General features: G+C 38.6%; 1 protein-coding gene across 9 annotated transcripts in view; it reads right to left on the reverse strand.

The window, feature by feature from the left end:
* The window catches only part of LOC117982178 (uncharacterized), a 115,002-nt gene that overhangs the window by 47,474 nt on the left and 49,780 nt on the right, over nucleotides 1-17,748 (reverse strand). The window lies entirely within an intron of this gene.

Below are 17,748 nucleotides of genomic sequence, written 5' to 3' on the forward strand. Positions count from 1 at the left end.
AAGAAGGATTTTTATCTTTCTTTTAGTTTTTAGATGCTAACTTTGATTATATTTTATTCTGTGGCATAAATGTCTGGGATTGGATTCATACGCGCTATTCAATACTAACCTATTACGCCGAATTTTCTATTATTTGTTGTCGTAGATCTGAAACCAAGCAATCGATTTATCTCTTTATTATTTATGCCTAACAACAATAAATCTTATAGTATGTAAAATTGTATTTATTTTAATGATAATTAAGTTTAAAAATTTGTTTTGTACCTAGTTTGTAATTTGTAAATACATTTATTTCTCTTAAAATCTCTCGGCGCCGTAAGTGTAAATAGTGTGCTGTAATACTGCTCAAACATAGGTACCTATTATTACTCTAACAGTATAATTTAATTAATTTTATTACCTTTGTCAAGCCACTGGTTATACAAAAATTTGTAGTTATTTTACGAAAAAATGGGAAATGGGACATTTAACTGCCTATTACTTTACTTTTATAGAGCAGTAGACAACACGTTTCACAAAATATAGAAAACATGTTTCACAAAATAACACTAGAGTAAAAGAAGTGTCACGCAAACGTGGTGTTTAGGTAGCTGATGTTGAAACACATTCGGTTTAATAATTTCGGATGATTGCCAGCTGATAGTAATGTAAGGGCTTGGACACACATACGGCGCAGCGAGGCGAGACAGCGGGTATCCAATAATTTTTTTTTTTTTTAAAGAATATTAGCCATGTTAAATGACTAATATTCCCCTTTCCTCTCCAACTAAGCGTCAGGCTTGTGCTAGGAGTAGGTACGACAATACAACCGTCGACCTTTCGGTTTTCAGTTCACTCCTTTACCGGTTGAGCTATTGGGGCTTCAGATATTCAATCAATTATAGATATTCAATCAATTATAGAATTCAATCATCATAGAATACATTAATTATTCACAGGTACAAAAACAATTAGGTAAGCCTTCACATATCTTTAACAATCAAAACAAAATTGCAAATATGGTAGGTGTGTTGTTTTTCAACCAATTTCTAAAATGATTTGAAGATTGGCAACCCAGCGCCTCACAGGTATTATGTAGAATTCTCGATATTACGTCTTAACATTCGATTCAGCTTGAATGAATTTAAAATGCATATTCTCACGTATATACTGACCACGCATATTCCCTCTCTTTTATTTTAGAAAAACCCGAAGAATTTCAATTTTTTTATCATAATTTTAAAGCGTGAGAAAAAATATCTAGAGATTTAATCTATATATATAAAAGGAAAAGGTGACTGACTGACTGACTGACTGAATGACTGACTGACTGACTGACTGATCTATCAACGCACAGCTCAAACTACTGGACGGATCGGGCTGAAATTTGGCATGCAGATAGCTATTATGACGTAGGCATCCGCTAAGAAAGGATTTTTGAAAATTCAACTCCTGAGGGGGTGAAATAGGGTTTTGAAATTTAGTAGTCCACGCGGACGAAGTCGCGAGCATAAGCTAGTCTAAATATATAAAAGGAAAGGGTGACTGACTGACTGATCTATCAACGCACAGCTCAAACTACTGGACGGATCGGGCTGAAATTTGGCATGCAGATAGCTATTATGACGTAGGCATCCGCTAAGAAAGGATTTTTGAAAATTCAACCCCTAAGGGGTGAAATAGGGGTTTGAAATTTGTGTAGTTCACGCGGACGAAGTCGCGGGCATAAGCTAGTCTAAAATGTAATGCGCAGTACAGATACCTACTTAATCTTTGCTTTCTAATTTCGTGAGGGCCAATTTAAACATAAAAACTCTGAACACCAGCTTCCTTCTTTAACGTACCAATTAATTTTTGTCCAAATGAAATTAACTAAGTCCAAATAAATGCTAACGGGACACGTCTTAATGAGCCGTCCTAATTAACCATTAATTAAACATAAATATATCCGAAAATGTAAATTAATAATTCAGAACTTTATTCATAGGGAAGTAAAGTGGAAAATTGAGTGTTTAAAAATTCAGAGAACAATCAAATTAATTTGACAAGCCCGCCTAATAATTCATACTTACTTTGGAATTACAGAGGAATTTGAACTCTGAAATAACGTAATAAGATTCGGATTATCTTGAGATATTTTGCTGGTATCCTAAGTTACATCTCCCCCATTAGTTAGACAGCGTTATTTTATTCGATTAAAAAAAAGATAACACATGTACAAGCCCCTTTAAGTGATCTTTTAGGGAATGATTAATTGGTCATCACTTATCTTTTTTAAAACATTATAAAACCAGTACTGAAAGTAGAAAAAATTAATAGCCTTAGGCTGGGTGCACATTAGCTGCCTGCTTTAAAAGCACCCGTAGCGCATTATACCTAGGTATTTTAAAAAGGCGCTTTTTGGTCTACCTAATAATCAGCCATTTTGAATTTTTGAAAAATAGCGGCCACGCATAAAACCTGTAATAATCAATATCAGTACAACAGTCTAGCCCCAGTAGGTACCTATAACTCATGATATTTCGAAAATTTATATCTACTCAATACTCATAGATAATTTGAAAAATGATTGACTTTCATACAAACATTAATCTCCTTTGGGGGTAGAATATATATATTTAAAACCCCTGAAACACTTAGGTATTTCTTCATTTTTAACCAAAAGCCCAAATACAAAATTTTCATAGATACACTTGAAAAATGACAGACTTTCATACCAACATCCCCTATTATTTAACAATCTTAGGAATAGAATTTCCAAAAATCCTTTCTTAGTTTCTTAAAAAGGGACCTATTATCAATATGATCTAAATTATATCGTGACTAGCTTATGCTTGCGACTTCGTCCACGTGGACTACTGCAAACCCCTATTTAACCCCCTTAAGTGTTAAATTTTCAAAAATCCTTTCGAAGCGGATGTCTACGTCATCTATTATGATCTAGACATCCGCTTAGAAAGGATTTTCTGCATGCCAAATTTCAGCCCGATCCTTCTAGTAGTTTGAGCTGTGCGTTGATAGATCAGTCAGTCAATCAGTCAGTCACCTTTTTCTTTTATATATTTTTGAGGTAGAGAGAAATCCTATTTTAAACATAAAGCAAAGTATCCCTTTTCCCCATTTGCACCCAGTTACACTTATGAACAGTTCCCGCAAATTACAGTGCGGCAAAAGTGAAACTTTACAATTGCAAAGTAGCAGGTAGCAAAGTAGCATCTATCAATTAACGGGTAACGCAATTAAAACTATTCCCCAAGTCTTTACGAGCTAACAATTTGCTACCGAGTGAATTAGTGCTACTTCGCTATACTAGGTACCCACTACCTACCTATCTCTACCTATCCGCTATATCTATGTACCTATAGTACGCGACAGGTCGAGATGGCAATAGGGATATGAGATGGGGGACACCCCGCACACCCGCACGTCACCTGCGTCATTCCGCACCAGATTCACGCGGGGGTTGTGCGGATGTGCGTAGTGTCTCCACCCCGATTGCCATATCGACCAGTCGCGTATTATACATTTGACGGTGATTTTACATCACCATAACAGAGTGAACTAGAGTGAGGGAACACTCGGTTTGATCCTGAATCGACGATATGTCAAATATTAGTCTATGGTGACGTGAAATCAAAGAAAAATAGGGCTACCTGCGTTAAATGTACTAACATTTAACGCCTGCCAGTGACGTCAAAGCCTCAAAGTTTTGTTAAATTTCCTGTGGTCGTACGTCAGTACCTCATTAAAGACTTTTGGCTGGCAAAGTACAATTTTAAGGAAACTTAATAATCATCATCATCATCATCATTATCAACCAATAGACGTCCACTGCTGGACATAGGTCTTTTGTAGGGACTTCCACAAGCCACGGTCTTGCGCCGCCTGGATCCAGCGTCTCCCTGTGACTCGTCTGATGTCATCCGGTCACCTAGTGGGGGGTCTTCCAACGCTGCGTCTTACGGTGCGAGGTCGCCATTTCAGCACCTTGGGACCCCTACGTCTATCGGTTGTACGAACTATGTGCCCTGCCCATTGCCACTTCAGCTTCGCAACCCGTTGAGCTATTTCGGTTACTCTAGTTAACCTTAACTTAATAATAGCAGGTAGAATCTATTAACGCGATAGTTGCTTAATTAAAGCGATTCGCTAAAATGCCGCTAATGCTGGAGCTATATAGCTCTGCGCGTTTTGCATTGGCTGTTAAATAACTAGTGTAATAAAGCACGTTTAATAATAACAGCGTTAATTTTCCGAGCTAAAATAACTTATTATAAAGTTTAAATTGGAATAGCATGCATTTTGAAAGATCCCATATTTCTCATTGCTGAGGATCGCGAGCAAATCCCGTGAGCAAATTGGACGATATAATATTTGATTGTGTAGACTGTAGCCTTATACCTAAATTATAGGATTTCATTCCAGAAATCATGTGAATTCTCAACTACTTACTTAGATAAGAACTGAATTCAATCTGTATATATAAAATTCAAATTCTTGACGAAGTTCTGACTGACTAACATATATATCAACGCACAGCCTAAACCGCCTGGTCCTAGAGACATCAAATTTTGAAGGTGTGTTCTTTGTGAAGAGTAGGTATCCACTAGAAAGGATTTTTCGAAATTTCACCCCTAAGTGGGTTAAATGGGGGATGGAAGTTTGTATGAAAGTCCGTCATTTTAAGTATTAATTTTAATGTGTATTATCGATCAAGGGCGGTAATAAAAATAAATAAATCAAAATATTTTTGTTCAATTAAACTTTTACAAGTATTTTTGAGTCGTCATGCATCTATCACGGGTTCGGAATGCCTTTCCTACCGCGAATGACTTAATGAATTCACAGTCTGTGTAACTTTGATTTTGAAAATCGAAAAAATATGTACGAAAATTATTAGAAAACACCGGATATTATGATGAGAACACAGATTAGATAAGTAAAGGCATGTGAAGTAGTTTTAATGTGCTTTGTGTGCAAAAGAATTTTGATATTCATTATCTTGTGTCAAGTATCAGTGGCCCAGGTCAGCACTCAGCAGAGTGGAGTCAATGATAAGCGAGGGCTATAGTTCTATCATTTCCTGCCATCTGTTACCTAAAGCTTGCGAGTGTTCATACTAACTTCTAAGTTGCAGATTTTGGTCCAGTTCCTGAGAGTAAGCGACTTCATAAGCGGAAGCGTTATTAGCTAATTTTGCTAAACCCTACAGGTATGCTGTACAGTTTACAGTCCTGGTTTGGTAAATAATAATCGATCTATGGTAATTAAAGACAGTAATTGTTTATTACACTTATTCTGGTAAGAAAGGAAAAAATCTAGAATTCCTTATATGAATGAACCTACAAAGGTAGCTTTGAAAAAACAGGTTGTATTTTATAAGAATAAAAAGGGGACGGCAACAATCCTTTTTATTCTCTATCGCTATAGAATTTTGAAAAAACCCGGCCATATTTTTATCTAAATAAAGGAAACTGCAAAATTTTAGATTTCTAGGTCCAAGGATTTGGGCTAAGTGTTTGATGAGTCAGTCAAAAAGTGAGTCAGAACATTTCTTTTTAGATCTTTAATAATTTCATCAACCTTTGTATCTCTTCTACTTTTTGATCTGTACCTACTCTAATATTTTTCCTTCGACTGTAATTAGTATTTTTACGCACTAGTGTCACAATAAAGTACCTACTAAATAACGCTTTGTCCTCATAATATGTACCATAATACTTAGTCACAGTTTGCCATCCTAACTCTATTCGGCGGATCGATTACTCGCCAGCCTTTATATCTTTTCTACTTTTTCATCTCGGGGGGATTAACCGACTTCGGACAGAGAACTGCCGGCTTTCTTATTGGCCATTGTTTCGGAGAACGAATGAATTGCTATTTGGTTTAACGACAACCTATATACTAAGAAAATAACTAAAGATACCTTTTCCGTGGCCGATACAAGATTATCAAAAATAAACCTTTTATCATTTTATTAGCAACTAGATGATGTCCGCGGTTTCGTTCGCGTGGATTTAGGTTTGACAATAATATCCTTTTCTAGGATAAAAAGCAACCTATGTCAGTCCCCGGTGTTCAAGCTCTGTCTGTACTAAATTTCATCAAAATCTGTCGGGCGGATAAAAATTTTGGTCTAACTCTTTGACTGATACCTCGTTAAATAGGTATTGGTATTTAAAAATAACTATGAGGTTTTTTAGACTGTTTAAAAAAAATATACCGCCGTTTTAAAAATAATGACTGGCAAACTATTTTGAAAAGGCGATAGCTTAGTGGTCAAGACGTCGGCCGGTCAGGTCGGGGGTCAGGGGTTCGGTCCAAGGCGCGATCCAATCAAACTTTTCAGAGTTTTGTGAGTTTTCAGCAAATAAATATCACTTGCTTTAACTGTGAAGGAAAATATCGTGAGGAATTTTCATGCCAGAGGCTTGAGAGTTCTCCGTGATGTTTTCAAAGGTGTGTTGTGTGAAGTCTGCAGTCCGTTCTTGGCCAGATTTCTAACCTTTCTCAATCTGAGAGGAGAGCCGTTTAGGAGTAGTGAGTTGGCGATGGGTATGCTTTCATCATAAAAGCAACTAGCAGGGCTACGGAATCCAGAGTGCCAGCCAGGTAACCTCCCAGTGTGCATGGGTGCTGCTGGTCCCTTTTGAATATGTCCGAGGGGAAGAGCAGTATTCGGGCCAGTGCACCCCGGTAACATGGCTAATAATTTGTTTTCGGGGATATTGTTGGCTATGGCTAATGACATAATAAAGAAAAAGACAAAGCTAACAGACGCCTTGAAACATGCCCTGAAACTTAAATGGAAATGGGCTGGACACGTATCGAGATTGACAGACGAAAGATGGACACGAAAAATTTCCACCTGGCCAGGTCCAGCAGGCAAAAGAAAAATAGGTAGACCGAAGACGCGCTGGTCCAATGATATTGTGCGAATAGCGGGGAAAAATTGGCTCGATAGCGCCAAAGACAGAAAGAAATGGCACCACCTGGAGGAGGCCTATACCCAAGAGGGGTCCTTATCTAAGAAAGAAGAAAAACAAGAATAAATAAAATATGCTAAGATTCACTAACATACTAAAATCACACATCTCAATATCACACTCACAAAAACTCACATCCACATACACACAAGCACACTCTCAGATATGAACACACACATACACACAGACACATACAGTTCATACACTCACCTATACTAATTAAAAAATACTAACAAATTACTAATAATAAGTAGGTAATGTTAGATGTAAAAAGTAGATATATATACTGTTTTAAAAAAAAATTGTAAATAATTTAGTTCAAGATAAGGAATAATAAAGGCTTTTTTATTTTTATTTTATTTATTTATTATGGCTAATGACCTGGCAGGGGGAAGTTTCTCCGCGTGTCCCTCTGACTAGCAGAGGGCACAGTGGACGAGGCGAAGGATAGGACGCGGGTGACTTGCGCGGGATCGCGTTGTGGCGCCGCTAGGTTTTAGTGGGTATTCCGATCGCCTCTCGGCCGGCGAGTCCCACATACCTTCCTCCAGTTGGCTGGCTGGTTGGATAGCTGGCTGGCTTCCGGGAGGGGGGATGCATAAACGCATTTCCCAGCGTTAAAAAAACCTACGGAATCCTGCGTTTTGCGTGTACTCGCAATAGACTAGTTTTTTTTAGTAAATCCTACATTCAGAAGGTAGTAGTGGCTTTGTCCTCACATTTTCCCCGACTGAAAAAATAAGTGTCTGTTTTGTTAGTACAAGCTGTACGACCGTGACCTATTTTGAAACTAGAGCGTATTAAAATGCAACATGTATTGTAAGTCCGTGTTATGTGATTGTTATTGTTGCCTGTGTTTGACTAATGAGATTTTGAAGTGACTATAATCATGTTTTATTGATGTACCTACCTAGGCATTTATAATTACGTTTGTTATTTAACTAGGGTGGTAATGTGGTTGACCTAGATTCTACATCATTTATCATCATTATTAGCCCATCGCTGGGTCACTACTGAGTACAGGTCTTCTCCCAGAATGAGAAGGGATTGCTTATAGTCTACCACGCTGGCCAAGTGCGGATTGGTAGGCTTCACTCACCTTCGAAAATAACATGGAGAAGTCTCAAGCATGCAGTTTTCCCAAAATGTTTTCCTTCACCGTTAAGCAAGTGATACTAATTAACGCACATAATATAGCTCCGAAAAGTTAAAGTTGCACGAGGGATCAAATCCTGGACCCCTTGACTAGGAAGTCGATGTCTTACCCACTAGGCTATCACCATTTCAAAATAGTTTGGCAGTCATTATTTCTTAAACGGTACTTAGTATTTTTTTCCCAAAAACTGGCTAAAAAACTTCAAGTCTCATACCCATAGTTACGGAGGTTACGCACTCATCCGATCCGAGTCCGTTAAAATACGTTCACTTTCGTTTTGTATGGGAGCTTATGACATATTATGTCGTAGATGATCGCTGCTATTCTCACGGATGACGGATAGAACTCGGATGACGTAAGTGCAGTGCGTAATCGCCGTTACTTGAAATAATTGTAGACCATTTTGTGAGGGTCAGAATACACGTATTCTCATGACTTGATATCATGTACTCTGCGGTACAATGGCGGTACACAATCCCTTTTGACGTTTGCCGTCACGTAACTATACAGCCTTTAGAGTTTAGATACCCGATACTGAAGGCGGGCTACGTGGAGAACGGTATAACTTAGGAAGATAATCTATTAATTTCCCCACTTAGTACTTTTGACGACCTCCCTGGCGCAGTGGTGGGAGGTTCCGGCTTAGATTCCCGGCAGGGGTTTGGAATCTTATAATTTCCAATTTTTTTGTCTGGTCTGGTGGGAGGCTTCGGCCATGGCTAGTTAATTTAGCGTTCCGGTACCGATGCCGTGTTGACACCAAAAGAGGTATGGGTTTAATAAAAACTGCCATACCCCTTCCAATTAAGCCCGCATCCATCTTAGATTACATCATCACCAAGTGAGATTGCAGTTAAGGGCTAACTTGTATCTGAATGAAAAAAAAATACAACTTTTGCAATCAATCTTAACCATGTTCTCTACATTTGCTAATAGAATAACGTGGCAAGCCTAGCCTTCGGCTGCGGCTGTGGCTAATTACCATTCTACTGGCAAAACCGTACCGACTAGTGATTTCAGCATTCCAGTACGATACTGTGTAAAAACTTAAAACGCCGAATGACGAAAGAATGACGCCACCTTGAAGTTTTTACCCAGCCAAAAATTGTCCAACACGCCCAGAAATTTTCACTTTAAAAAATAAAAAACTGGCCAAGTTCGTGGCGGGCCACGCGCAGTGTAGGGTTCCGTAGTCACAATCCTCGAAAAACAGATATATAAGTCCTTAACTTGTGAACCCTACTTAGCCATGATAGTTTTCCTTTAAAAATGATTATATATACTACTGTTGTGAATTTTTTCACGTTCTTATATACTACCATTTGGCTGATAGAGGGGGGACACTTGACTCTAATAAAAATTAGCACTTTAAAACATCATATTTTACAAACGGATCTAGAAATCGAAAAATGATGTTTCCACACCCACCCCCTGTTTACTACGGAACCCTAAAAAGTACAATGGACTAAGGTCTAGGGACGAGTTTGTTTTGTACTAGACAGAAAACCCAGATACAACGTTCTACAAGTCAATCGCAATTGGCTATGTCCGGCGATCATGTCGTTAGCAGTTGAGAGTCAAATCTGCATAACGAAATCGTACCGATTGCTGCTGTAACGAACCTAGCTTGTAAACCCTTTACTCTTTATACTAACAAGCTTTAATACTTTAATAGAGGCGTTTACGCACTAGTGCTGTAACTAACTAGGTAACTAAAACTTAATTGCTTACTTTTCAGATAATATCATAATAATTTGGGGGAAGGGATATGACAGTTTTTAATAAACCCAAGCCCCTTTGGTTTCTACACGGCATCGTACCGGAACGCTAAATCGCTTGGTGGCATAGCTTTTCCGGTAGGGTGGTAACTAACCCAAGCCTCCCACCAGAGACTTGGGCTTATTGCGCCGGAATAACCAACTCTTAGTTACTAAGATGTGACGTGTGGCACAATTTTCTTTTCAACTTAGCCCACTTCCATCCGAGGTTGATTCGGCACCACCAGGCAAGAGCTACTTTGGCATCAAAAAAAATAAAAATAAAAATTTGGTGGTGGTAGGTTTTTTTTGCGTTGCAATAAAGTTAGCTATAGGTAGGTGTCACCGACAGTCCTCTGTGCAGGGCCTGCAAGGAGGTCGATGAAACACCGACGCACGTGTTCTAAGAGCGCACGGGCGCGCAGAACAACGCGAGCGGCATTTGGGTTCCCCAACTTCAAAGTCAAAGTCAAATGATTTATTCAAAATAGGTAATAAATTACTCTTTTTGATAGTCAGATGTTGGATTTGTAAGATATAGTGGTAATAATTATTACGCAAACTTAAAACTAAAGCTACGAGGGTCACTTCATGAAGCCTTCGGCAACCTGGGCGGCTTCTGGAGCGAGCTTGGATGGCTGGAGTGAAGACTTCAGCGGGGAGGGGCAAATGCACGCACAACAGATGGAAACGTTTAAGTGGGGAAACCAGCCCAGAGCGAAGAAAGAAAGAAGAATATACAATGAACCAAAAGCTTAATTTGCTATAATCCGCTGAAACAGGTCGAATTTGTATGATGCAACATGCAGGAACAATTATTGCCATAACAATTGTCGGGGCGAAACGTGCATCGAGTGTGTTTTGGGATTTGTGTGGTGCTGTACCATGGTGGTGCATATTGCTTGCCTAGTGGCTGCTTTTCCCTGCATGGTTAGCAGTGGGAGGGCGGGCGGTGCATTTCGCATGAACATAACATTTAGAAAGAAGAATATTAGGTATGTTCTAGTTTCTCTGCAGAGGTCAGGGTCAGAGTAGCACCGGCCGTCAGTCGTCACGTGTGACTATTATTCCCTTTGAGGCAACGTGGGGAAAGTGATTACTGTTCCGCCGGGAATTGGGTGATGTTTTGTGCTCTGTGGGGCTAGTACTTTATACATCTCGACAACGTTGATAGATTACAAGTATCGAAACATTATAACGTCAAAGAAAAATGGATCTCAGCTGTCATTTTCGTTAGGGTACCTGAAGAGTGCTAACGGGACCCTATTACAATATAATATAATTGACAATTATACTGATAAATAAAATAAAAATTGATAATATTTAAAATTTGTAATGTTAATATGCTTAGGTATATCAATTCCAACATTGATGGTATCTTAAATTTTAATAATCATATTATTGTACCTACAACAAATTGTATTTGCCGCCCTGACAGGGCCTCACGAGTCACGATCCACCATCCGTTGTAGGTCTGTTGGTCTGTGTTTCATGAACCCTTATAGGTAGAGAATTAAAAGTTACCTACACAGAGTGTATATTTTTATTGTCACTATAATAAACAACCAAGATTGAGAATTTCAAAATGGCCGCCATGCGAATTCAAAAAAAATTAAAAAGTACAGTGTAATAATCTTGCACGATGCTTTAGTACTTACTGAATGCACGACATTAAAACAAGGATAGTAGATCCATTTTAATGTGATGTTGTTGTGTTTCGATGTTCGAAAATGTATCAACGTTTGCGAAACGCAATACTCATACTAACCCCACTGGACACATGAGAAAACTTCACTTTGCGACTGTATGTGTATGATGCACGCTACACGCTACACAAAATACAAATACAGCCTTTTGTTTCCAGGAACTTTTCGACATGACATATTTTTGTGTTCGTTGGTTACATACTGATTATTCAGACATACGTAACAATACTTTTTGTACTTGTATAAGTGTAGCATAATATTGTATATCAAATCTTTGAAAAGAGCAACCACCGAGTTTCTTGCTGGTTCTTTTCGGTAGGAAAGGCATCCGAACCAGTGGTAGACGCATTTGACGATTCAAAAGTACTTGTAAAAGTTTAATTTACTGACACACAGTTATGTGTAGAGGCCTTTACGCAAAAATTTCGTTGTCTGCATCGTTGATATTGGTTAGCATGTCTGACTGCGGAGGACGAGGTCCTGGATTTGATTCCCTGGTCAGGCCAAAAATAGTTGAGTTTTCCTGTTAAGAAGTCTGTGCAGGCCCTAATAAAGATAGAATTGTCAACATTACTTAGATCTGGTAGGTGCAGTTGGATAAGTACGACTACCAGAGATATAAAAAAACCGGCCAAGTGCGAATCAGACTCGCGCACTGAGGGTTCCGTAGTACAATCTTATTTTATCGACATTTTGCAACGATAAATCAAAAACTACTTACTAGATCTCGTTCAAACCAAAGTGGTGCAGGCCCTTATAAAGATAGAATTGTCAACATTACTTAGATTTGGTAGGTGCAGTTGGATAAGTAGGTACGACTATGAGAGAGATAAAAAGATCGATAAGTATGACAGATAAAAAGACCGGTTCGATTAATATCAGATGGAATGCATCAGACGAGTCTGGCGTTACGAGACACTTCATATCGCCCCTATCCTACGAGGGTATAATATATAATCCCTTGATACGTGTCGGTATGAACAGTTTTGATTGTTATTGGAAACTCTGTTTGGCTAAGTTTTTTAAATAAGTAAATCTAGCTTCTTCTGCCAACTTTGTCTTATCTTGTTTTTTTACATAAAATCTAGGTCTTTGTGCCAGCTTTGTCTAATTAGAGGTATAGATTAAGGGCCTGTGCAGACGAGGGTATATTGTTCACGGACGACAAAAGTCCGTCACCTTTTACTACGATTTTTCACCGTCCTAGTCCGTCCGTTTAATCCGTCGTCTGTGCAGGCCCTTATAAAGATAGAATTGTCAACATTACTTAGATTTGGTAGGTGCAGTTGGATAAGTACGACTACGAGAGAGATAAAAAGACCGGTTCGATTAATATCAGATGGAATGCATCAGATGAGTCTGGCGTTACGAGACACTTCATATCGCCCCTATCCTACGAGGGTATAATATAATCCCTTGATGCATGTCGGTATTATGAACGGTTTTTATTGCTATTGGAAAAACTTTAGTTTGTATAACTCAGTTTTTTGAGTATTTTTCATTAATCTAGCTTTTACTCCCAACTTTATTTAATCACTACCTACCCATAATATTATAGACGCGAAAGTGTGTTTGTTTGTTGGTTTATTGATTTGTTCTTCAATCAGGACGCAAAAGAGCAACGGATCGACGTGATTTTTTGCATGGGTAGGTCTATAGATATAGACCTGGAAAATGACATAGGCTACTTTTTACGCCGGAAAATCAAAGAGTTCCTGTGGGATTTTTAAAGACCTAAATCCACGCGTGCTTAGTCGCGGGTATCAGCTAGTAGTACTATAAATGCGAAAGTGTGTTCGTTCGTTGGTTTATTGGTTTGTCCCTCAATCACGCCGCAACGGAGCAACGGATCGACGTGAGTTTTTGCATGGGTATAGTTGAAGACCAGCCCCCCAATTGTGTAAGAATAACCATTTCATGGCTATCGCAATCGTCAAGAATTCTGCCCTTTGATTGGCTGTGAAAAAATGTAAACAGCGAATCAACCAATCAAAGGGCAGAATTTCTTGACGATTGCGATAGCCATGAAATGGTTATTCTTACACAATTGGGGGGCTGGAGAGTAACATAGGCTTTTATCCCGGAAAATCAAAGAGTTCTCACGATTTTTAAAAACCTAAATCCACGCGAAGTCGCGGACATCAGGTAGTTAGAGATAACTTTAGTGGACTACTAAGTTATTAAAAACTTTAGAATAAATATACCTACTCCACAATCCACTCAAAAGTTTATTGGTTGGTCGATTGATTGATTGATTAATGAAGTAAATTATTTATTTACTGAAAATTCTTAAAATAGTTGCTTTCACAGCGCAAGCCGTTAAAAGGTAAATGGTGATAGTCGGTCAGTCTGTCCGTCAATTACTTACCGATTAATTGATAGACTGACTCCGACATAAACTACTGTTTTAATTTCATTCATTACTTTATATTATTTAACTGTACATATACCTACCTAGTTTTGGCTGCTTTTAGGGTTCTAAACCCGAAGGGTGCCAACGGGATCCTGTTAATAAGACTCCGCTGTCCGTCCGTCCGTCTGTCTGTCAGCGGGCTGCGTCTCTAGAACCATAATAGTTAGAGACCTGAGATTTTCACAGAATGTGTGTTTTTATTGCTGCTATAACAACAAATAATGAGAATTTCAAAATGACCGCCATGAAAATATAAAAAGTGTTATTTCTTGTACGATGGTACGGAACCCTTCGTGTGCGAGTCCGACTCGCACTTGACTGATTTTTAATATTTACATTGCTGTTTTTAAGAATCAATTTCAGTTATTATTTTTGATTGACTGATCGATCATTGAAAAATCAAATCAATAAAGTTTCTATTATATTTTAACTTGGTTATACAACCAAGCCAAGTTCTTCATACGACATATCCTATAAAATGTGATTGGTCCAGAGTCAGTGTGCGGTGCACATACTCCTCAGACTGAAATCTTGAGACGCGTTCGAGGCGGTATCAATGCAGTGCATCAGGACCTCCCGGCAACTATACAAACCTCCTTCACGAATATTGAGTACGCAATTCCATTGCCACACGATACGGTTCTCAAACTCTGATAGCGAGATTGATGATTGTGCGGCGCCATCTACTTTGTTTGTTGAGAGTTGTTTCATTCAATGTGCGGTATATATTATGTAGATCCTTTGTACTATAGTACAAAGGATCTACATAATACGGCAATAACGCTATTACACTACACAAAACAATATATTGTTTTGTGTAGTGTAATAGCGTTATTGCCGTAGAGAAGCTTGAGAGTCTTCTTTAGATACTAGGATGCTATTCTTGTATGAAATGAGATTGGTCCAGAGTCGTAGTGTGCGGTGCACATACTCCTCAGACTGAAATCTTGAGACGCGTTCGAGGCGGTATCAATGGCGCACTAGAATCTCATCCCGCCAACTATACAAACCTCCTTCAAGAATATTGAGTGCGCGTGTCCATTGCCACACGATACGGTAAAATTTCCGTTGTAATTAATGTCCGGTTTTTTGGCTCGAACACTACAAAAACGGTCTACGTGAGTTAAGATATTCCCAGGCTCCTGACAGTCTAGACTCTAGATCAAGGTCGCAGAACTAAAGTTCTTTCAATGTCTTCCCTAATGTCATTATATAATCTGAGGTGTATAAAGCGCACTTTGACTTTGCTCAGACTTACTTTAGTCGTAATGTGCGGCGCACATACAAATTTTTGAGAATTTTGTGCAGAGTGGAACCTTGAGGCGCAATCGAGGCGGTATCAATGGCGCACCAAAATTTCCTGCCAACTATACTAACCTTCTTCACGGATATCGAGTGCGCGAGTTCATTGCCACACTATTCGGGCATATAAAATGAACGTCAGTTAGATATACGGTTATAGATAATTAACGTAGCTTCAGATATTTTAATGACAGAAATTGTAGTATAAGTAGGCAGTACGTTCTTAAATTAAAAGTCGGAACGTTTTTACGATTTTATAACATGTTCAATGGAAACGCGCTCTCCTCTACATAAGCGCGGTATATCGCTTCGTCAAATATTTCCCCGCGCGAGGTGTTATTCCGGGGAATTATAACTTGTGTCAAAACTTGAGCGCAAACAAAAATTTAATTGATTTTCACACAAAATGTTGGATCCTGTTTAAGTAGACTCTTATACTTTTGGACTAAGTGCCAGCGCGTACCAGACCATCGTTATTTTAAAAAAGCTAAAAGTTTCTCTGCACATTGTCATTTGTCCCCAACACGAGAAACGATCAGCGACTATGAAGTTTTGGATCATGGTGGCTTTGGGAGATAACAGGTAATAAAGATGTACAAAATCTTAAAAAGTAGGTATAAAGTCAAATTATATATTACTAGCTTATACCCGCGACTTCGTCCGCGTAGAAGTCCAGGACTTTAAGTATATCCATGCAAAAAACACGTGCTCCGTTGCGACGTGATTGAAAGACAAACCAACTAACCAATAAACCAACAAACAAACACACTTTCGCATTTATAATAAGGGTACTGATTTTCTTCGGAATAGTATTAGAAATCACGTCATGCATTGCCAGACGTACTTTAAAGGCAACTTAGAACTTTAAAGTTTAATAAATTGTTAAAGTTTAAAGTTAAAGGTTAAAGCTGTGGTTCAAGCCTAAAAATCAGAGCCTTAAAAAGACGCCGAATTCCAGGATTCTTGTCAAATATTCGTGCCACTTTATTAGCCGTCCCGTCTATAGGGCGCGAGATAAAAAGCCGGGATTACGCTATCGGTCCCGGACACTCCCCTGCCCAGCGCCGGGCGGGGCCACTCTGGGCTTTATTAATTAGTGGCTAATGACCATAATGGCTTGTATCGCTATCCATTAGACCCTATACCCTGCAGCCTTTTGAGTGATTTTGATTTTTATTAATGAAGAGATTTCGGACAGAAATTATAATTTTTTAAGGGTGCTGTGGCTTGTTTCAATGGCGTAGAAAATTTTGCCGGCTGTGCAATATGATCCATGTCGGTAACTGGATGGGTGAACAATTTCTGAGTTAGCATTTTGGCGACGAGGATAGCCTAGTGGTGTCAGCCTCCAATTTGGGAGATTTGGGTTTCGATTCCGGGAACGCACTTCTAACTTTTCGGACCCCTTGTTTTGCGTACACTAGGTATGCATAAATATATAAAGAGAAAAGGTGACTGACTGACTGACTGATCTATCAACGCACAGCCAAACCACTTTACGGATCGGGCTGAAATTTGGCATGTAGATAGCTAATATGACGTAGACATCCGCTAAGAAAGGATTTTTGAGAATTCAACCCCTAAGGGGGTACAATAGGGATATGAAATTTGTGTAGTCCACGCGGATGAAGTCGCGAGCGTAAGCTAGTTTATTAATAGGACTATTATTTTTACGAGTTCTTGTAAATCCTACTATTCGGTTATTACTATAAAATATAACGCTGCCAAAAATCAAAGTATCAAACTAAAAATAAAATAAAAGTAAAAGTGAAGTTTATATTAGTGTACACAAGTTATTAGAAAACATTTATCTAAGCATTTATCATTATCTAACCTTATTTATGGCGCGACTTCGTTCGCGTGGACTACACAAATTTCTAACCCCTATTTTACTCCCTTAAGGTGACGCTGGATGCACGTCCGAACTGCTCGGCCCACGTGGGTAACCTGTATGCTATTTCACCTAACATTGTGATAGAAAGAAATAGACTCAGTGATGAGCAGTGTAGCGAGTGCATGCGCTCACACTAGCGTCCGGATATATTGATGATGGCACACAGATAGTTGGACAGATGTCACCGATGAATTTTTGTAAATATATGATTTATGAAGGAACTACTTATTTCAATTATTATTGTATAAGATTTTATGGAAGAGCGGGGTCGCCTGCCACGAGTACTCGTAGCAATACTAAAACACTTACTGGGATGGTCCCAATTACTACGCACTATGTGAAATTGTTTTACCTACTGAAATAGATATTTTTAAATTTTTTTTGAATGATAATGATTACCTACTTATCTTTTGATGAATACTATAAAATCTCACTTACATACATACCTATTAGGTAACTACTACCTCAGCGTGTATAAACAACTCGTACTTATATTATATTATAGAAATCCATACTTCTATGAAGTGTCTGTCTGTAATTTCGAAATAACTACCG

The sequence above is a fragment of the Maniola hyperantus genome, chromosome 5 (assembly GCF_902806685.2).
Source record: "Maniola hyperantus chromosome 5, iAphHyp1.2, whole genome shotgun sequence".
Classification (NCBI taxonomy): Eukaryota; Metazoa; Arthropoda; class Insecta; order Lepidoptera; family Nymphalidae; genus Maniola; species Maniola hyperantus.